Source organism: Procambarus clarkii, chromosome 72 (genome assembly GCF_040958095.1).
Source record: "Procambarus clarkii isolate CNS0578487 chromosome 72, FALCON_Pclarkii_2.0, whole genome shotgun sequence".
NCBI lineage: Eukaryota > Metazoa > Arthropoda > Malacostraca > Decapoda > Cambaridae > Procambarus > Procambarus clarkii.
In genome coordinates this window covers 3,838,429-3,861,328 of record NC_091221.1, presented here as the reverse complement: position 1 = coordinate 3,861,328, position 22,900 = coordinate 3,838,429, and the positions used below count along the sequence as shown (strand labels likewise).

Sequence of the window (22,900 nt, the reverse complement as noted above, 5' to 3'; positions counted from 1 at the left end):
ATCTCTTGTTTGGAAATGTATTTTAGATGGAAGGATTTGGAGTAAAGCCAAGTAGGAGACCTGCATTTTGTGAAATTTGTAAAATATAGATAGGCCTAAATAGGTATAGGTTATCTTGAGATGATTTCGGGGCTTTAGTGTCCTCGCGGCCCGGTCCTCGACCAGGCCTCCACCCTCAGGAAGCAGCCCTTGACAGCTGACTAACACCCAGGTACCTATTTTACTGCTAGGCAACAGGGGCATAGGGTGAAAGAAACTCTACCCATTGTTTCTCGCCGGCGCCCGGGATCGAACCCGGGACCACAGGATCACAGTCCAGCGTGCTGTCCGCTCGGCCGACCGGCTCCCTGTGTTATATCTCATCTGTGTTAGATAATCGGGATACATGACATTGAGCTAAATGCATTACATTTGTTTCTTTTTTAGCCATCTAACCTTGGGTTTGATTTGATCCAGTAGCTTTAGGTAAGACTATGGACAGGAGTTCCAAATTAGAGGTAACATGTTTACTGCTACAGTATTAATTAATCCATTAGGATTGATTCCATGATCAATCTAAGATATAATTTAGAGAATGATGAGTTCTGCTAAAATGATTTGGCCTCACCACTCTCAATACTGTAACCATATCACAAAAACTTCATATATTTTGTACATATTTTGTATATTACCATATACAAAAACTACAGTACATATTTTGTGTTTTATATTATTCATTCATTTAATGTCATATTCATGGTTATTAAATGCACCCTTTTATCCCATAAGACTCGTAAAATATGTATGCTGTCAGGGTATACAGTACAGTACTGTGTGTACATGGTGTGTGGGGCAACACATCTTAAGACCAAAACCACGAGTCAACTGTAAATACCTGGTACGTCCTCAAATGGACTGATTCATACTATACCCCAACCATTGCAAACAACATCAGCTATTTTCAGAAATAACTATAATCTTCAATAATTTTTGCTATTTTCTGTCAACAATTGATATAATTCCCATTGGCGGGCACAGGAAGCCTGTACTTAGGCGTATTGAGGTCACCAATGGTTCCCAACCTGTGGGACATGAACCCCCTAAGGGGAAATTTTGAGTATTAGAAAATAGGCCCAAACCTAAAAAGATTGAGACCCACTGCTCTAAGTCAACGACTGACCTTATCCAGGATGCAACCCGCAATAACTGTCTTAACTTGTGGTTATCCATGTTACTGCTGGGTGAACAGAGGCATCTGGTGAAAGGAAGCGTGCCAATAGTTTCTGTCCCACCAGGTTGTGAACCAGGGACACGGACTAGTATGTTAAAAGCTATAGTTAAAAGTTTTATACCAAAATCGCACGGAAAAATTAATTTTGTAAATATATTTATGATTGTTTTAATTTTTTGGGGGGGCACTATTTTCCTGACATAATGCTGCTATGCCAAATGCAACCGCACTTGGCCAGAACCGTTTTGTAATTTTCTTTGGCGATTCCAGAGATATCAACTGGATATAATTATCTGCTGCAGCCAGAGAACTGGAAAAGTAATCTGTTCAAGATGAGTCCCATTGTAAGGAACTGTATACAGTTTGCACTCCCTGTAAAGTGTCAAGCTGTGAGTGCGTTGACATAAAAAGTTTTTGTCCAAATGTTTATGGTGCAGTATTAAAATAGATGCCTTGTGATTTGCTCAGTATTAGATACTGCATATTTGAAGTTATGAGAGCAAGCATTTAAATACTCTAGTTCTTTTCCTCACGTGCTAATGCAAGGTGATCATCTGGGCTTTGAAAGATGTCCACGTTTCTTTTTAATTGAATCAATTTTGAGTAGGATCTAGCAGTAGTATTAGGTCAGAGAAGGCAAGAAAAAATAAAGAGTATTATTTATGAAAAGAAAGAACTGGTTATGAAATTTCAGTGTGATCATATTGTGATGAAGAAGAATATCAGAACAAAACCTTTTTCTGACACACACAACCAAAAAAGTACTTACTTTAGAAATTTATTCACTTTTGAAGGTGAAGAAAAGACCCAATACCTGCATGTGTATAAATGTATTAAAAAACAAATTTTGGGATGTAACCTGCATCCTTTCTCAAGGTGCTGTATACAATGTTACATTGTATACAGTACTGTACCTTCAGAAAGGATGTAGGTTAGATAAAAAAAATTGGTTTATAATATATCTATACATACTGTATATTGGGTCTTTCCTTCACCTTCATTCAAGCACTACGGCATTGTAGTAAGTTTCTCCATATTCACATTTGTAATGTATCCACTTTTGTAATCCATCCACTAACTCACTTTAGAAATGTGTTCACTTTCATAATATACCCACTTTTGTAATATACCCATTTTTTGTAATGCATCCATATTTTATGTACTCAATTTAGTAATGTACTCATTTTTTTTAATGTATCCAGTTTCGCAATGTATTCACTACTGTAATGTTGTCATAATATAACCATTATATATTCAGCCAACAGAATCCTTTTTAAATCCTCTACATGAAAGAGTAAGAATGAATGCACAAGGAGTGCATTAGGACCATAAGTGGCTCTTACAAAGGGATTACCAGAAGTCAAGGCTTTTGTGTGTAATTACCTAAGTGTAGTCACAGGATGAGAGCTACACTCGTGGTGTCCCGTCTTCCCAGCACTATTACCACCTATTACCAGTGTGTGAGATGACATTTCTGTGCCATGTTGGAGAGTGACCAGGGTTTCAGGACAAACTAGTTGAGATAAGTGACTGTGACATCTATATCACACAGGATGTGTCACAGGCATGAAGTGATCGTGTGATTCTAGGCTGAGGCAATCTGAGTTGCCATGCCTTAGAATGTCACACCAAGGATTGACCGAGTGAGGAGTGACAGTCAGTTGGAGACCCAAGGGGAGAGCAACAAGTCCTTGGTTGGAGAACTGGGCGAGACGACGTCCCAAGAGCTGGCAGTCACCAGTCTCATTGATTGTGTTAAGAGTTGAACTCTCATAGGAGTGACAGACTAACCTCAGTGATGGACTTAAAAGGGTTCTAGGTTATGGGTTAGGATGTTAGTACCGTACTAAGTTATACGGACTGGTTAGGGTCCAGTGTGCGGGCCAAGTAGAGGCCAAGGTATGGACTGGTTAGGGTCCAGTGTGTGGGCCAAGTAGAGGCCAAGGTATGGACTGGTTAGGGTCCAGTGTGTGGGCCAGTGTGGACCAAGAATGTAGTCCATGAGCACCTGGCCAGTGTAGCCAAGCAGTTAAAGAAACTCTTTGATGATTATTTAGGAATTAAAGAAGTTACTTGTGTAATTCTTCATAGTTTATTTAATGTGATAAACACTAAATGGATTTGAGCTTCTGTTACCATTTCTTGTACTGTACTTCAAATGTGAGTCATGAGCAGAATGGTGCTTTTCAAGAGATTAGTTGAAGTGTTGATTCAACTTTGATATACACGTTGAATATATTATGCAAAATAGTTAATAAATAACGTAATCCATAATCGTCTCATCAGTGTACCTACATTTATAATGTACCCACTTGTGCAACTAAGCCTCTTTTGCACTTGACCCACTTTAGTAATGCAACCACTTTTCTTATCAGCAGTGCAGCATTGATATCCCTCTTGTATTTAAATTTTATATACATACATTGGATTCCATAATAAATATAAAATAATATATATACAATGTAAACTTGTATGAAAGCATGGAAGACGAACACTTGCGAAGGCATGCAGGTTCACACAGCTCAAGTAAATGGTGTACCCCACAAAAAAAAAAATCTACAAAAGTAGAACAAAGACTTATGAAGGATAATAAAACATAAAAAAATATCAAATGTGTTGCATCAGAATAAAGAGTGTGTTACAAAAGTGAAGTAAATACACTACAGTAGTTGATAAGTAGGCGAGTTCCTGCTTGTAAATGCAGGTATCTCAAACTAAAACACCACAAAAATGAAAAAAAAAAACCCGCTATGAGTAGCATCATCTCATAAGTATGGCACACTTCCATACAGCCAAACCCGCTATGAGTAGCATCATCTCATAAGTATGGCACACTTCCATACAGCCAAACCCGCTATGAGTAGCATCATCTCATAAGTATGGCACACTTCCATACAGCCAAACCCGCTATGAGTAGCATCATCTCATAAGTATGGCACACTTCCATACAGCCAAGGTATTTTTTATCATTTTTCATAGTCTTAATAATTTCTTTTTCTTCTATATTTCTTTATCTTTTCCTGCTTTCTGATTTTTTCTGATTTTTAACTTTCCCAAGTGTAAATACAGATGTCAGCAAGCACATCCCTATTTTACTACAGGTACTTATTTCATATTACAAGAACATCTAGCCTTGCTTCACTCTCAAACTCTTCCCTACAAGCATCAAACACCTCTCAATCAAGAAAGCAGTATACTGTACTGTACTGTAGGAGCTCGGTAATTCCAATTTCAGCAACCCAAATCGCACAATAGTTCAAATGAATTAACTTTTGATATTTTTACCCTTTTTGATCTTTTGAACCAAATGAGAATTTGGGTTAAAAGGTTATATCAAATGAGAAACCTGAATAAATTCAAGTTCAAATTCCTGACTTCTCAACTTGAATAGAAATTTGGGTTATTACAATTTCTGCCAAACGAGAAACCTCATATTCAAATTTGTTCCTTTTTGGATATTCTCGGTAAAAAAAAGTTTGCTAACTTGAATGTTCGGCTAACTTAAATGAGGTTGAGCTCCATATGATTCCCATTACCAAGCCTACGTAGTACATGACTAAGATATGTACAACTCTCAAACAATTCCAAACTGTTGTGTATGAAACAGGAGAGAAAGTCTTCAGGATGAATTATAAGAATAGATTAAATTAATGTATGAATGCAAAACTAAAAACTAAATATTTCTTATGGGAGTAAGAGTTTTGCTGACATATTGGTGTCTTTGCAAAGATGTGATGGGTAAAGAAGTAAGAATTATGATGTAATGTGTATATAAAGTCAAAGACAGTCTTGAGACTACAGGTTTGAGAAGCAATATTTACTCAAATTAAATGAGCTAGAACAAACAGCTAACCGAGAGAATGTGTGTAGCAGAAATTCATATGTGCTTAAAGATGACAGAAACAGGCAGTTAGGGTGGTGTCTACAAGGAGTTTCATAAGGGGGATACCCTAAAACTGGATACAACAAAATGTATGTAGGTAACCACATTTATCTCTAATTATAATAGGAATAACTTGATTACGTTTATACAATGTGCCAAAGCCATTGGATACATATTTATTGCAGGTGTTACATTACACTTTAAAGAGAATCCACATGAATGTCAACATACTATGCTTGGTATTCACATAACATAGTTCAACAGGTGCACAATCAGCCGCACAATCCGCCACATACACTGTAATCAATTAAAATGCAGCAATGCACTTTTTATCACTTGAGCAATGTTACTTGGTCTATTATTATTAAAACGGTAATGACTGTCAATAAAACTATCAGACAACATCTTTGAAACAAGAACCAAAATCAATTTCCTCTGAAATTATGAAGACCTGAAGAATACTAAAAGAGCAAAGATTTAGAAAGCAACAAAAGATTTCTCTCATTTTCAGAGAATATTTTGTGAAGAAAACCCAAAAACCCAATACCATGCATACCTTTATTTTCATGCACTGGAAAATATTGTAATTAAGCAATATTCTGATAATCAAACTTGTACAATACAGTATGTATATATATATATATATATATAATATATATATATATAATATATATATATATAATATATATATACACACACACATACATACACACATACTATTGACATTTGAATGCTAAATATAATCACAATGAAAAATATTTGCAGATAAGCATATTTAGCCAATTTACATCTATTACAATGCATTATTAAACTCACATAGAGAAAGGTTTGATTTTCAGAATAGCTATGCAACTGTATCAAGCAAATAGGGCTTATGAAACCCTTAAATGACAAACACATTACTCACCAGTGCTGGGTCCAGGGAGGAGGCAAGACTAGAGTTTGAACAAGAGTGTGGGGGGAGGATATCCATGTGCGGATGTTCGCCACCACTGCTAGCATCCCCCATGTCACTCCCTGGCCCACTCTCTAACCCCCAGTCTTCCTCGTCCTCTTCTATAGAGATATCTTCTTTCACAATCTGTGTGTGCATACAATTTGTCAGTACACGATTTGTGATTGTTAATGTTAAAACATTGAATATGATCTGTAGAGTTCAATATAGAATGACCAGTTTCATATACCACTGTATGAACATGTGACTTGTTAACACACTCACCACTTCATCATCTGGTTTTGCTGAACTTGGTGGTCTCCAAGATGGACCCGGCAAAGGATCAGATTCATCACGATTCCTGTCTTGACAGTTAATTTCTAAAGGGACCATAGGCACTGGAGAACGTGGTGGCTGTGGCGTATGTGGGGGCTGAGGTGTACTTGATATATGCTTAATGTCCTCTGGTGAATTTTCCTTGTTACCGTAGTGAGGCTGATCCGGCGAAACAGAATGAGGTGCACATTCATTCTGTGCATTATCAGATTGTGACACAGAAGATGAGGAGGATTTTTGTGACAAGTCATATGGACTGTTAGGTTCTTGAGGTGACAAATTACTATACATAAGGCCAATCCCAGAAGACATATATTCAGATTCTCGAGTTCGTTTTCTCTTTGGTGGAGGGCTGACTGAAGGATCTGGGGGAGGTCTGGGAGTCGGGACCTCTCTTGACGATCTGTCTGCTTTTCTAAGCTGGATGGGATCATCTGGGACGGCTAGACCTTTGACTTGCAGTCCCTCTGCAGTCTTAATTAGTGACGCTAGATTGTGATGGGGCACATTTACTTCTCCTCGGTACATAAAATCTAATAATGCCTCCAAGTCTCTGGCAGTTACATCTTTCATAAATACTATGGGATGTTTACAAGGATTCTTTGTGAACATTTCTTTAAAGTAATCACTACATGTTGACAGCACAAATTTGTGAGCTGGGTATTGTTTTCCACCACATGCTAGTGTCACATCGATGAATACTTCCTGTAAAGAAAATGAGAAGAATATTGATATTATACTAAAGATTGGAAATAAAAAAGGTGCCCTCACTAATTTTTAGACAACAGTAAATTAAATTTTCTATCAAACTAGCAGCTTAAAATCTTGGATGGATTACTGTGGTCATTAACATGATAAAAGTATTTATTCTGCAATTAATGAGTTCATGCCCTTAACTAAAATATATAAGACGTGTATAAGTTTTAGATGCTACGATTAAAAAATTATGTACAATAAAATGCATATAAAGTAAATATGGCTCTTAATATCTAGGTAAAAGAATGACAAATTTTAAAAAGTACACACACACATGAGCTACCATTTGTCTTCTGCATCTACAACATTTGCCTCTTATGAGCACGAATGATGAACGCACTAATAAATATCTGCACTGTACTACAATACAATTTTTATACAAAAAAGTGAAAAGTGTTAAAACTACAGACGGATTCGGTTGAATTAGTCAGGCCGAGCAAGAGTCCAGTGTGCATATTTCCAAATTTATAAGCAGCATACTTGTAAATTTTTTACATATTTGGTGAAAAGCCATATAGGTACTCATTGTTCATGGCAGATTTATCGGCTTTTTCTCCCACTTATACAGTACAATATTTGTATTTCTGAAGAATTTTATATACAGTACATATATGACTAGCTATGGTACCTAGCAGTGCCCAGGTTGACCCTAAAATGTAGCACCACTCAAATGTTGGGAGCCCCAGCAATGCAAATCTGCCATCAGAACATGCATTTTGGTATGTCTTCTCACTGACTTTTGATCCATAATGGGGAGAGGGGGGGGGGGGGGTGGACCCCAACCTCCTGTATGACCATCCCTGTACACTCACGTTTCACCCTGCAAAGTTTAGTGAGGCTAGCCCTAAGCATTTGGCCTCCAACCTTGGACATTTAAACTAACAGACATCCTCTTTTATAGATATAAATATATGCTTTCCCTATGTAGGCAGTGGATCGAGGGAGGATTTGTCCCAGACAGTTGAATAATATAATGAACAGATGATAAAAGTCTATGGACTTGGCCCTGAACATTTAATCTCTACTGAATTTATGAACAGGAGGCACAGGGGGGGGGGGCCAACCCCCAACCCTTCATGACCATCCTCCTACACCTACAAGTCACCTGGCAAAATTTGGTGAGACTAGTCCCAAACTGCTAGCCTCCAACCTTGAATAAAAAATGTCCTCTTTTACGGTGGATGCTCTTTGGGTGGATCTGGTTTCTCTGGTTCCCTGTTCCACGGCTCCTGTGTCTCAGGTTGTCTGCAGTGTCATCAAGTCCAGCTAGCCTGCAATCTACCATCCTGCCCATGACTTTCGGAAGTATGCTGCTCTTGCAGGGGATTTTGGCAACATATCTTGGGAAGACATTTAGGCACGGGGGTTTTTTGGAGGTTGAACAGGGTCCTGGGTTCCTTGGCGGCCATGTGTGGCTTTGGGGCACCTGTCGTGGCCGTGTGTGGCTTTGGGGCACTTGTCGCGGCCGTCTGTCTCTTCTTCATCTTGAGACCTGCGGTGCTGTCGCCTCCTGGGCACGTCACTCCTTTTACTTCATCTTTGGGTAGTTAGCTTCAGGGAGCCAACAGGGCTCCCCACAGAAAATTAGCACTGAATATAATTCAATGGGGGCGGGGGGAGGATGCTAACAAGCAGAAGTGCTAGTCGCATGAAGGGTTGCTTGTTTGGTTTCTTTTTAGAGGAGTTATGGAGTTATTTTTATCTTTTTGGATGTAGATTGCACAGGTTAATCAGACAGTAGTCTGTTTTTATTTGCCTACCTTTCTGGGTCCTTCCTCGGTCGATGGCAATTATGACATACTGTGCTTTAAATTTAAAGTGCTCAAAGGCCATTCATTGCTCTCTGCGCCTCTCTGAGGGGGGGCCAGGTTCTGGCTCATGGTTCACGGTAGGCATAAGAATACATGTGACTGATGACCCCAAACTAATATAGCACATATTAGTTCAGATAACTTCAGAGAGCATCTGGGGCTCACCCAGAAAATGCTGTTTCATTACATTCAACGCTGCCCTTTTGACCAATTATTCAAACAGTCTAATTAAAAATTTTACTCACACAAAAGATTTTTTAATGGAATGCTGATAAACATTTGAAGATAATTATATATAAGTCTAGACATACCTATTAAAGTAGGAAGAGCAGTCTACATATAAAGCAATGTACTGTACATATAAAGCAATGTACAGTAATTAAACTGGACATATTTAAAGTGGAGTTGATTATGGGAGGTAACCCTGGATCCTAGGACACGTGCATCACATAATACAAACAATATTATGAGTACTCTTTAAAAAATGTCACTTGCTATCCATCTGTACATATACACTATAATATTTCAAAATACAGTATATACAGTACTGTATTATGTAAACAATAGAAATCCAAGACCAAATGTGGAGCCTGAAGGATAAGTTTAACTCTAGCTAAACTAATACAGCTGCAATTATAGTGAGCACTGATTTCTGTTTTAATGCAGTTGCAATAATGTTGAATTGTACTTAGTTATATTTTGTATTTTGTACATGGACTAACTTTAGGTGGATAAGTTTAAAATAATTCACTTGATTAATGATTGCAGTTGTCTGAGAAGGCATTAACAAGATACTGAACAAGTTGAAAAAGTTCTCATACTGTACAAGTAATACAGTACTGTACAAGTATTTAAAATTAACAATGTTATAAAATAATAATATTATACAATGAATTATATGAAAGTGTAAATTAAATTAATGCCAATTTTCCCAATTAAGGTGTATCAACTCCATCATAAATGCTGTAGCAGTTACTTCCATCTCAACAGTAATTAGAGGTGCTACAAATGACATCCACACATGGATGTCATTTGTAATTTGCAGACATTTTCATCCACATCATTCTAACATGGATGAAAAAGTTTCTAACTGAAAGAAAATGAGGGCAGTAATTAGAAGTTTCTAACTGATAGAAAAATGAGGGCAGTAATTAGAGGCAATGTATCAAACTAGAGAAATGTCCAAAGTGGAGTACCACAGGGTTCAGTTCTTGCACCGGTAATGTTCGTTGCCTATATAAACGATCTACCAGATGGAATACAGAATTATATGAACATGTTTGCTGATGATGCTAAGATAATAGGGAAGATAAGAAACTTAGATGATTGTCATGCCCTATAAGAAGACCTGGCCAAAATAAGTATATGGAGCACAACTAAGCAAATGGAATTTAATGTGAATAAATGCATGTTATGGAATGTGGAATTGGAGAACATAAACCCCACACAACCTATAAATTATGTGATAAATCTTAAAATAATTCTGATAAAGAAAGAGATCTAGGGGTGGTTCTAGATAGAAAACTATCACTTGAGGCCCACATAAAGAACATTGTGTGAAAATTATGCTACACGTTCTAACTTCAGAATTGCTTTTAAATACTGTACATGGATGGCGAAATACTAAAGAAATTGTTCATGACTTTTGTTAGACTAAAGTGGTTGTATGATGCCCATATCTTAAAAGCACATCAACAAACTGGAAAAGGTGCAAAGCCATGCCACTAAGTGGCTCCCAAAACTGAAGGACAAGAGCTACAAGGAGAGGATAGAGGCATTAAATATGCAAAAACTAGAAGGTAGAAGAAAAAGAGGCGATATGATCATTATGTACAAAATAGTAAAAGGAATCGATAAAATTGATAGGGAAGAATTCCTGAGACCTGTAACTTCAAAAACAAGAAGTCATTGATTTAAACTAACTAAACAAAGCTGCCGAAAAAATATAAAAAATTCACTTTCGCAAACAGAGTGGGAGACAGTTGGAACAAGTCAGGTGAGAAGGTGGTGGAGGCCAAAACCGTCAGTAATATCAAAGCACTATATGACAGAGTGCTGGGAAGATGGGACACCATGAGTGTAGCTCTCATCCTGTAACTACACTGAGGTAATTACACATTTCCATGGTTCAAGCAGTTTCCCCTCAACCAATCGACAAGCAGCATTGGTCCAACCGAGTAAGGCAGACAGGGACATAAGGCCATCTGACCATAACATTGACATCATTCAACATAGCATAGTCAGTTGCAAAACCTCTTCTGATCTGCCTCAACCTTTCTGTCCCATCAGACAAGACTTGGTTAAGGCCACCAGCTGTGACCAGACTCTTCTGCCATCTGCGCTCTACAGCTTCACAATCCAACTTACCCTGTCATACCATGCAGAAATCACCGCTGTAACCATTATAACAAAAATATATATTGATATCCATATATTTAATAATTAATAATTCATTGTCTCATAGGACAGGCAGCCAATTTATACATACAGTACATGTTAGTGCCCCCCTCCCCCCGAGCCAAATTACTGACCCCCCCCCCCCCACACAGGATGCAACTCCACAATAAGCTGACTAATTCCTTGGTACCTGTTTACTGCTAGGTGGACAGGGACATTAGGTGATAGGAAATGCAGCGAATCATTTCTGTCCTGCCTGGGATTCGAACCCGGAATTCTCGATTGTGATTCAAGAACGAACCCAACTGTACTAGCAGGACTTTAAATTTCCTGTTTACTTCCCAATCAGGGTACATAAGTGTTTAAACAACTTTGGTCTGTAGTCAAATTATCTACAGAACCAGTTTATCAACACTTTTTTTCTGTAATTTAGACTATTATTTAGATTTTGTTCTGTTTCTTGCATTACTAGAGCCTTTTTCAACCTTGCATTATTTGACATTGTGTAATTCACTTCACTTGTTTAGTACATGAAATGTAGACAAATACCTGTGCCCCACACTACTGTTACTGTACCAAATCAAAGACAATGTTCTGGGAAGCATGACAAGTGCAGTGTCTCACCTGGTCCCTGAGTATCGTGAGGATGTCTGCGAAGGTGGACTTGTGATTGTTCCACTTTAGCGACAGCAGCTCGTCCGTCATTGTGTTTATTCTGAAAGTAAAACATTATATCAGTGAAACTCATTAAACAGTAATCTATATGACTCCCTCGTCTGAACATTTCTCCACGATTACAGCATAATTATTTATTCATTTACATTAATTAATTTGTTTACATAGTTATACCCATATCAGTCGATCCATTCTGTTTATTAGATTTGTTATATTTAAAAAGTTATGCAGTTGCACATTGTTCATTTAGCTTTGTTACAGTGGAGGTGAACTGTTTATAATAAACAAAGTTGGAATATTTAACTATGGTAATAGATGAGGCATCTCTGTGAATGAATTAAAGATATAATTCCATGAATATTTATGATATAATTATCTGATGGTCTTTGCCAGGAAATGTCGTCTGTGGGAAAGCGTATAATCTATGTTTAGTAAACCCTCAACGATGTGATTTGTAAAAGTATTTAGTTTTCTCTAAAGAAGGACTCCCGTATGCCCTTTGGAAGGTTAGTTGAAGCTGTCTGTGCCTTCACCTCTTTGACAATCACTCCCATTTGGATTGAACAATAGAGCGACAGTCTGGCTTCTTGCAGGTTTGCGTTCAATTTCCGACCATCCAAGCTGGGTACCATTCCTTTCCTCCGTCCCATCCCAAATTCTTGCCCCTCAATGCCTTCATAGCCCTTCCAAGTGCTGTACAGTCGTAATGGTTTAATACTTTCTCCTGATAATTACCTTACCTTCACTTCATTGTTACTAATTTTGGCTTAGTCTCAGCTACAATTAAGTTCCTTTAGGAGTTTGCACCATCTACAGAAGATCTTATCAGATACTATCTTTGTCAGCAAAACTATTCACACATGTCTTACATCATTAAAGTTTACAGATAGTCCTATCACTCATGTTTAAGGAATTTCCATGTAGGTATAGTATATTTTAAACGGGATGATAAATTACCCAAAAATATTATCCAAGTATCCGAAATTTGAATATTAATTATTTCTAGTAAACACACTGCCTGTACGTCTCTTGCCTCATATCGCATGACCATGTACTGTAACTTCGAGTACAATTATGTAATTAAATTACTACTACCTTTGCAACATTAAAAACTGAGGCAACAACACATGTAATTAGTTCACCACATATGTAAATTGCTTAGCCTTAGTGTCTGAATCCTGTGTGGCTGTAACTTGCATGTAGTAAATTATGCTAAACTTGTCAAAACTGTGAATAGACTGTTGGTGTATCTTAACAACTTTGTACCACCATGTTGTAACATGCTAAGTTAATATTGGGGGGGGGGGGGGGAGGGATCAGTTCCTGCATCCAGAATGTGGCTCTTCCTGGTAGCTATGTTCTCCACCTTGCCAGGGTGGGTGGGCAAGGGAGTGAACATCCCTGGTAGCTATGTTCTCCACCTTGCCAGGGTGGGTGGGCAAGGGAGTGAACATCCCTGGTAGCTATGTTCTCCACCTTACCAGGGTGGGTGGGCAAGGGAGTGAACATCCCTGGTAGCTATGTTCTCCACCTTGCCAGGGTGGGTGGGCAAGGGAGTGAACATCCCTGGTAGCTATGTTCTCCACCTTGCCAGGGTGGGTGGGCAAGGGAGTGAACATCCCTGGTAGCTATGTTCTCCACCTTGCCAGGGTGGGTGGGCAAGGGAGTGAACATCCCTGGTAGCTATGTTCTCCACCTTGCCAGGGTGGGTGGGCAAGGGAGTGAACATCCCTGGTAGCTATGTTCTCCACCTTGCCAGGGTGGGTGGGCAAGGGAGTGAACATCCCTGGTAGCTATGTTCTCCACCTTGCCAGGGTGGGTGGGCAAGGGAGTGAACATCCCTGGTAGCTATGTTCTCCACCTTGCCAGGGTGGGTGGGCAAGGGAGTGAACATCACTGGTAGCTATGTTAAAGGGGGTAAAAAAGGGTAATAAACACGGAAAAAGACTCACTATCACTTCAAGACGATCTAAATAGGGTTGTGAAATGGTCAAAAGATTGGCAGATGCAGTTTAATGCTGATAAAATGTAAGGTTTTGAGGATGGGTAATGATGATAGAGTTACAAGATATGAGCTAGATGGTGTTGAGATTGCGAAGTCGGATTGTGAAAGGGATCAGGGAGTTATGATTAGTAAGAATTTAAACCCAAAAAATCAATGTTACTAATAAGACAAATAGGACACTGGGATTTATTAACCGAAGCGTTAGTAACAAGACACCTGGTGTTGTTCTTCAGCTATATCTTGCCCTGGTTAGGCCCCATTTAGATTATGCAGTTCAGTTTTGGTCGCCTTACTATAGAATGGATATAAATTCACTAGAACGTGTCCAGCATAGGATAACAAAATTAATCCCCCATATTAGAAACCTGTCATTTGAAGAAAGATTGACAAAGCTTAAATTACATTCTCTAGAAAGGCAAAGAGTTAGGGGTGACATGATAGAGGTGCACAAGTGGATGAATGACCATAACAAAGGGGATATTAATGAGGTATTAAAAGAAAAGACAACACAAGACAGAACACGAAACAACGGGTATAAATTAAATATGTTTATATTTCGGAAAGACCTGGGTAAATACTGGTTCGGTAACAGGGTTGTTGATTTGTGGAACCAATTACCAAGTAATGTAATAGAAGTAGGATCCCTTGATTGTTTCAAGCGTAGGTTAGACATATATATGAACGAGATTGGGTGGTTATAAATAGGAGCTGCCTCGTATAGGTCGATGGGCCTTCTGCAGTTACCTTTATTCTAATGTTCTTATGTTCTCCACCTTGCCAGGGTGGGTGGGCAGGGGAGTGTGAACCTCCCTGGTAGCCATGTTCTCCACCTTGCCAGGGTGGGCAGGGGAGTGTGAACCTCCCTGGTAGCCATGTTCTCCACCTTGCCAGGGTGGGTGGGCAGGGGAGTGTGAACCTCCCTGGTAGCCATGTTCTCCACCTTGCCAGGGGTGGGCAGGGGAGTGTGAACCTCCCTGGTAGCCATGTTCTCCACCTTGCCAGGGTGGGTGGGCAGGGGAGTGTGAACCTCCCTGGTAGCCATGTTCTCCACCTTGCCAGGGTGGGTGGGCAGGGGAGTGTGAACCTCCCTGGTAGCCATGTTCTCCACCTTGCCAGGGTGGGTGGGCAGGGGAGTGTGAACCTCCCTGGTAGCCATGTTCTCCACCTTGCCAGGGTGGGTGGGCAGGGGAGTGTGAACCACCCTGGTAGCCATGTTCTCCACCTTGCCAGGGTGGGTGGGCAGGGGAGTGTGAACCACCCTGGTAGCCATGTTCTCCACCTTGCCAGGGTGGGCAGGGGAGTGTGAACCTCCCTGGTAGCCATGTTCTCCACCTTGCCAGGGTGGGTGGGCAGGGGAGTGTGAACCACCCTGGTAGCCATGTTCTCCACCTTGCCAGGGTGGGCAGGGGAGTGTGAACCTCCCTGGTAGCCATGTTCTCCACCTTGCCAGGGTGGGTGGGCAGGGGAGTGTGAACCTCCCTGGTAGCCATGTTCTCCACCTTGCCAGGGTGGGTGGGCAGGGGAGTGCCAGGGGCCATGAATGAGATCGTTGCGCCCAAGACAAAAACCTGGTCGCTCAAGGACGGCCAGGTTTACCCAGGCTGCTGCAACCGATCCTGACCCACCTCTCTGTTCCACCTCCCTCCCACCCCCCATAGCCTTGAGAACCCCCCCCCTTACCCCCCCCCCCCACACTTCCAGCAGCCGCTCCTTTTTCCTGTCCCACCTCTCACGTCCCCTTCCTCGTCTGTGTGTCTCCAGGGCAGTGGGGTGGATTGCGAGGTTTACCCTAGGTCACAGACGGGATGGACTTCTGACATTGCTGCATCATCTCACTTGCATACCAAAGTTGATGATAATTCAGTGTCTGGTGGCGTTCATATGTTTGTATTTGATTTATATAAACACGGTGAGAGTACATAACATTGGTGGGTTTTTTACATTCTTGCAAAGCCACTAACACGTATAGTGGACAGGTGGGTCATATATTAGTGGGTTATTTTTAGCTTGAGACGAGAAAAGGACTATTTAGGAATTATTCGGTTTTGATATGCTATTTATATTTGTATTTGTGTATATATATATATATATATATATATATATATATATATATATATATATATATATATATATATATATATATAATATATATATATACTTCATTAATCGTCATTTATAAGTTGTCCATTAATATGAAACATTAATAGATAGGTTTCAAATTAAAATCTTTCAGTATGATTTATTCATGAACATAAAACTAGTTTAAATTTGAGTAACACGCGTGGCTTTTTTTTTTTTTTTTTTTTTTTTTACTCATGTCATGAGGCGATGATCCTCGCCCGTCCTCCTAAGGTTACCCCAACGTCCAGAAACCGTGGTACTATCGCCGCCAATGAGTGGGCGGGGAAGGAGGTGGGTGGGGGAGGAGCCACACAGTAAGACACGGGGCGGGGGCGTGTCCCCCCACCCACAAGTAAGCAGGCTACACGGTAGCTAAATATAGGGTGACCTTGCAGTGTGTTGAGCCTCCAAGGTACACTCTACACCTGCACTACACATGTCAACGTCATGCCCACACCGCTCACGTCACACCAGCGAGCGGGACTCGTAATTCTGTGGCTAGGGTTCGATTCCCGGACTAGGCGGAGACAAATGGCCAGTCTCTTTCATCCCTGTTGCTCCTTGTTACCTAGCTGTAAATAGGTACCTGGGAGTTAGACAGCTGTTACGGGCTGCTGCTTTTTTTTGTGTGTGTGTGAAAAATTAGTAGTAACAGTAGATTGACAGTTTAGAGGCGAGCCGAAAGAGCCGAGCTCAACCACCCCCCCCCCCCCCCCCGCAATCACAACTAGGTGAATACACTTGGCAAGACTGCAGCTACACACAGCCAGCCCCACATTGAGTGTTATCTTACACCTTGGAGTGTTATCTTACACCTTGGAGTGTTATCTTACACCTTGAGTGTTATCTTACACCTTGGAGTGTTATCTTACACCTTGGAGTGTTATCTTACACCTTGAGTGTTACCTTACACCTTGAGTGTTATCTTACACCTTGGAGTGTTATCTAACACCTTGAGTGTTATCTTACACTATGCCTCGCCCACGCAATACACTCCTTAACTTTCACAGGTTCAAGAAAATGTATCAATACGCTACCATTGTGCTAACAGAATCTATAGTGACAAGAACCAAAGATTTTCACATATAAATCTGTATGTTAATCATATACGGAAACCAAATCAATAGGCGGATAAACTGTCTTGTGTATTGGTTAATTTTTCTGTATGGCCTGCTTGATAGGGTTCTGGGAGTCCTACTCCCCAAGCCCGGCCTAACTTGTGAGAGTTTGGTCCACCAGGCTGTTGCTTGGAGCGGCCCGCAGGCCCACATACCCACCACAGCCCGGTTGGTCCGGCACTTTTTTTTTTAGAAAAGAATCTAGTTTCCTCTTGAAGATGTCCACGGTTGTTCCGGCAATATTTCTTATAGTCGCTGGGAAGACGTTGAACAACCGCGGACCTCTGATGTTTATACAGTGTTCTCTGATTGTGCCTATGGCACCTCTGCTCTTCACTGGTTCTATTCTGCATTTTCTTCCATATCGTTCACTGCAGTACGTTGTTATTTTACTGTGTAGATTTGGGACCTGGCCCTCCAGTATTTTCCATGTGTATATTATTTGGTATCTCTCTCGTCTCCTTTCTAGTGAGTACATTTGGAGAGCTTTGAGACGATCCCAATAATTTAGGTGCTTTATCGCGTCTATGCGTGCCGTATATGTTCTCTGTATTCCCTCTAATTCAGCAATCTCTCCTGCTCTGAAGAGGGCAGTGAGTACTGAGCAGTCGCAGAGCAGCCTAAGGGAGTCGGTCGGCCGAGCGGACAGCACACTGGACTTGTGATCCTGTGGTCCCGGGTTCGATCCCGGGCGCCGGCGAGAAACAATGGACAGAGTTTCTTTCACCCTATGCCCCTGTTACCTAGCAGTAAAATAGGTACCTGGGTGTTAGTCAGCTGTCACGGGCTGCTTCCTGGGGGTGGAGGCCTGGCCGAGGACCGGGCCGCGGGGACACTAAAAAGCCCCGAAATCATCTCAAGATAACCTCAAGATAAGACAGTACTCAAGACGGGACAACACAAGTGACTTGAAGAGTACAACCATTGTGGTGGGATCCCTGGATTTGAAAGTTCTCGTAATACATGCGATCATTTTTCTGGCTGACGCGATATTTGCTTAGTTATGCTCCCTAAACGTTAGGTCGTCGGACATCATTATCTTATTATTCCCAAATCCTTGACATATTTTCCTACTATGGGCAGATTTGATTGTGTTTTGTACCCTGTATTATTTTTATTTTATTTTTTTTTTGAGATATATACAAGAGTTGTTACATTCTTGTAGAGCCAGTAGTACGCGTAGCGTTTCGGGCAGGTCCCTGGAATACGATCCCCGCCGCGAAGAATCCTTGTTACAACCAAGTACACATTTTACTGTTGCGTTAAACAGAGGCTACAGTTAAGGAATTGCGCCCAGTAAATCCTCCCCGGCCAGGATACGAACCCATGACATAGCGCTCGCGGAACGCCAGGCGAGTGTCTTACCACTACACCACGGAGACTAATTATGCTTAAGGTCCTCATTTTTGACGTACCCGAGTATGGCCTAAGGCACTGTCAACACACAACTGTACTACCATTTGTCAAGCAGTTACCACATGCAGTGTTGCATGATGATATACCACATGCAGTGTTGCATGATGATATACCACATGCAGTGTTGCATGATGATATACCGCATGCAGTGTTGCATGATGATATACCACATGCAGTGTTGCATGATGATATACCACATGCAGTGTTGCATGATGATATACCACATGCAGTGTTGCATGATGATATACCACATGCAGTGTTGCATGATGATATACCACATGCAGTGTTGCATGATGATATACCACATGCAGTGTTGCATGATGATATACCGCATGCAGTGTTGCATGATGATATACCACATGCAGTGTTGCAGCACGTATTGCATGATGATACACCATATGCTAAGTGTGCTTGCGGGGGTTGAGCTCTGGCTCTTTGGTCCCGCCTCTCAACCGTCAATCAACTGGTGTACAGGTTCCTGAGCCTACTGGGCTCTATCATATCTACACTTGAAACTGTGTATGGAGTCAGCCTCCACAACGTCACTTCCTAGTGCACTCCATTTGTTAACTACTGGTTGTGTGCGTGTGTTCATGCATGCGCGTGCACGCGAATGTGTGCGCGCGGGACGGAGTTCGCGTGTGTAAAGCGAAATTCAGGCACAATGTAAAAATGGTAAAATGGGTGGTGGTGGTGGGGGGGGAGTAGTGGCAAAGAATGAGAATGTAAAATACAAAGGTTCGCTCCCCTCGACAGCTGCCAGGCATCACACATGTCACCACCGTAACGTCACGAGGCTCTGCAGGGACCACGAGGAGGGGGGGAGGGGTGTTGTGGGAAGGGGAGAAGGGCTGGGAACCAGGGGGAGGGGGGTGATGGGGGGAAGAGGGAGTGGGAACACAACATGCCAAGAGTCGCTGGTTCTCATCATCACTAAACACACACACTCATCACCCAAACTTCTTGCTCACGTGAGCCTCCTCTCCCGAGGAAGTATGGCGGGCAAGTGCGCTCATGTTGTGCTTCCTGCCCACGTGCTGCCGTCACAAGAGACAATGGTAATAATATGAGGAGAGGGGGGCTATAGCAGCATACAAGGTGTAAAATAATGTGCAGCAACTCTGTCACTGCGCCAGATGGTTGCGGGTGGTGGCGGTGCGCGATAACACGGCCGCCAGGTGGTCACACAGCTGTGCCACCACGCATTAACACCCTCCCCACACTTGTACCCCTAACAACTCCACACATACACACGCACACCAACTCGTATGTTATCTAGCCATATTGACCTGACTGTTTAGCAGCACTGAGGTCAGCAGGAGGAGCAGCAGCAGCAGGTAGAGGTAGAGGAGTAATGCGGCGGGAGCGAGGTAGAGGCGCACGCGGCCGCACGTCCACGCACATGTGTCGCCGCTCCCCACCACCAGCGTACTGGCACCAGGCCCGCACTTCCAACCTTCCACCCACCACTAATATCACACCCCACACACCTATCACCACTTATACATAGTAATTAACCCACATAACATCTTATCCATTCAACTCAACCTTCCAAATATAATCCCTTTACGCTGGTAATCCCACGTAAACAAACTGGCAAGTACCGCGCACGTTTGTTTACCATTTACTGGCTTGGGTTTAGCCTGGGGGCCTGACGGCTCAGTGGACAACGCTCGGGATTCGTAGTCCTGAGGTTCCGGGTTCGATCCCCGGCGGAGGCGGAAACAAATGGATAGTTTCTTTCGTCCTGATGCACCTGTTCGCCTAGCAGTAAATAGGTGATATGTATCTGGTGCTTACCTACCGGTGCTTCTAACTATGATGAAGCACGTCTTCTGTTATGATGTAGCACGTGTTATGATGACACGTGTTATGATGTAACATGTGTTATGATGTAACATGTGTTATGATGACACGTGTTATGATGACACGTGTTATGATGTAACATGTGTTATGATGACACGTGTTATGATGACACGTGTTATGATGACGTATTATGATGTAACATGTGTTATGATGACACGTGTTACGATGACACGTGTTACGATGACACGTGTTATGATGACACGTGTTATGATGACACGTGTTATGATGACACGTGTTATGATGACACGTGTTATGATGACACATGTGTTATGATGACACGTGTTATGATGACACGTGTTATGATGACACGTGTTATGATGGTGTAGCACGTATATGATGATTTAACGCATGTTGTATAGTGTGATGTAATATGAGTTATCGTCATGTAATAGGCGTGTTACGGTGATATAACAGGTGTTATCGTGATATAACAGGTGTTACGGTGATATAACAGGTGTGTTACGGTGATATAACAGGTGTGTTACGGTGATATAACCAGTGTTATAGCGACGTTTCAGGTGTGTTACATTGAAGTGAAACACAGGGGTGTTGATAGAAGATGGCTGAGTATAACATTGGGACGCATATGAGTTTCACCGTTAAACAGGTGCATTACAGCTGCACCCAGACCAGTGTTACCTCCCCCATAGCTCCGGTGAGCACCACTCAACCCAAGATACAGGTGGGAAGAGTGACAGGTGCGCAAGACACAGGTGTGAGAGGAGAGACAGGTGCGCACGACACAGGTGTGAGAGGGGAGACAGGTGCTCAAGACACATGAGAAGACACAGGTGCACAGGAGTGGGACAGGGAGGAGAGGTATAGGTTGTGAGATTGGGGGCTGGAGGACTGTGTCGACCAGTGGGGACTGGAGGTCTGTGTCGACCAGTGGGTGCTGGAGGCCTGTGTCGACCAGTGGGGGCTGGAGGTCTGTGTCGACCAGTGGGTGCTGGAGGCCTGTGTCGACCAGTGGGTGCTGGAGGTCTGTGTCGACCAGTGGGTGCTGGAGGTCTGTGTCGACCAGTGGGTGCTGGAGGTCTGTGTCGACCAGTGGGTGCTGGAGGACTGTGTTGACCAGTGGGGGCTGGAGGCCTGTGTCGACCAGTGGGTGTTGGAGGCCTGTGTCGACCAGTGGGGGCTGGAGGCCTGTGTCGACCAGTGGGGCCTGAAGGCCTGTGTCGACCAGTGGGGGCTGGAGGCCTGTGTCGACCAGTGGGTGCTGGAGGCATGTGTCGACCAGTGGGGGCTGGAGGCCTGTGTCGACCAGTGGGGGCTGGAGGCCTGTGTCGACCAGTGGGTGCTGGAGGCCTGTGTCGACCAGTGGGGGCTGGAGGTCTGTGTTGACCAGTGGGGGCTGGAGGACTGTGTCGACCAGTGGGGGCTGGAGGCATGTGTCGACCAGTGGGGGCTGGAGGCATGTGTCGACCAGTGGGGGCTGGAGGCATGTGTCGACCAGTGGGGGCTGGAGGTCTGTGTCGACCAGTGGGGGCTGGAGGCCTGTGTCGACCAGTGGGTGCTGGAGGCCTGTGTCGACCAGTGTTGGCTGGAGGCCTGTGTCGACCGGTTGGGGCTGGAGGTGTGTGTCGACCAGTGGGTGCTGGAGGTGTGTGTCGACCAGTGGGGGCTGGAGGTCTGTGTCGACCGGTTGGGGCTGGAGGTCAGTGTCGACCAGTGGGGCTTGGAGGTGTGTGTCGACCAGTGGGGGCTGGAGGTCTGTGTCGACCAGTGGGGGCTGGAGGTCTGTGTCGACCAGTGGGGCCTGGAGGTCTGTGTCGACCAGTGGGTCCTGGAGGCCTGTGTCGACCAGTGGGTCCTGGAGGTCTGTGTCGACCAGTGGGGCCTGGAGGACTGTGTCGACCAGTGGGTGCTGGAGGTCTGCGTCGACCAGTGGGTGCTGGAGGTCTGTGTCGACCAGTGGGTGCTGGAGGTCTGTGTCGACCAGTGGGTGCTGGAGGTCTGTGTAGATCAGTGGATGCTGGAGGTCTGTGTCGACCAGTGGGTGCTGGAGGCCTGTGTCGACCAGTGGGTGCTGGAGGTCTGTGTCGACCAGTGGGGCCTGGAGACCTGTGTCGACCAGTGGGGACTGGAGGCCTGTGTCGACCAGTGGGGACTGGAGGCCTGCAGGTGGCCACTAGGTATTGGTGAGCAGCCTCTGACGGCCTCCTGGCCTTGGCATGGGGCACGAGGGAGCGGGGTATTTACTGGGGGGAGGAGGGGGGCGGCAGGGGATGGAGAGGGGGGTGGCGGGGATGGACTCTCCGTCCAGTCTAGAGAAATGTAAACACAGAAAGACAACACTAACAGCAAGTGAATCACCGACAGTGACACGCGCACTCACTGGCACTCAACACCAGTGCCACCAGTACTTGTGG

The 22,900-nt window shown here is 43.2% G+C and overlaps 1 long non-coding RNA gene and 1 pseudogene across 1 annotated transcript in view; both read right to left on the bottom strand.

Moving 5' to 3' along the window:
- The window catches only part of LOC138356369 (uncharacterized), a 420,379-nt gene that overhangs the window by 201,351 nt on the left and 196,128 nt on the right, over positions 1 to 22,900 (bottom strand). The gene's annotated exons all lie outside the window — the stretch shown is intronic.
- Positions 1 to 22,900, bottom strand: part of LOC123773759 (zinc finger and BTB domain-containing protein 49-like) — a 93,235-nt pseudogene that overhangs the window by 39,305 nt on the left and 31,030 nt on the right.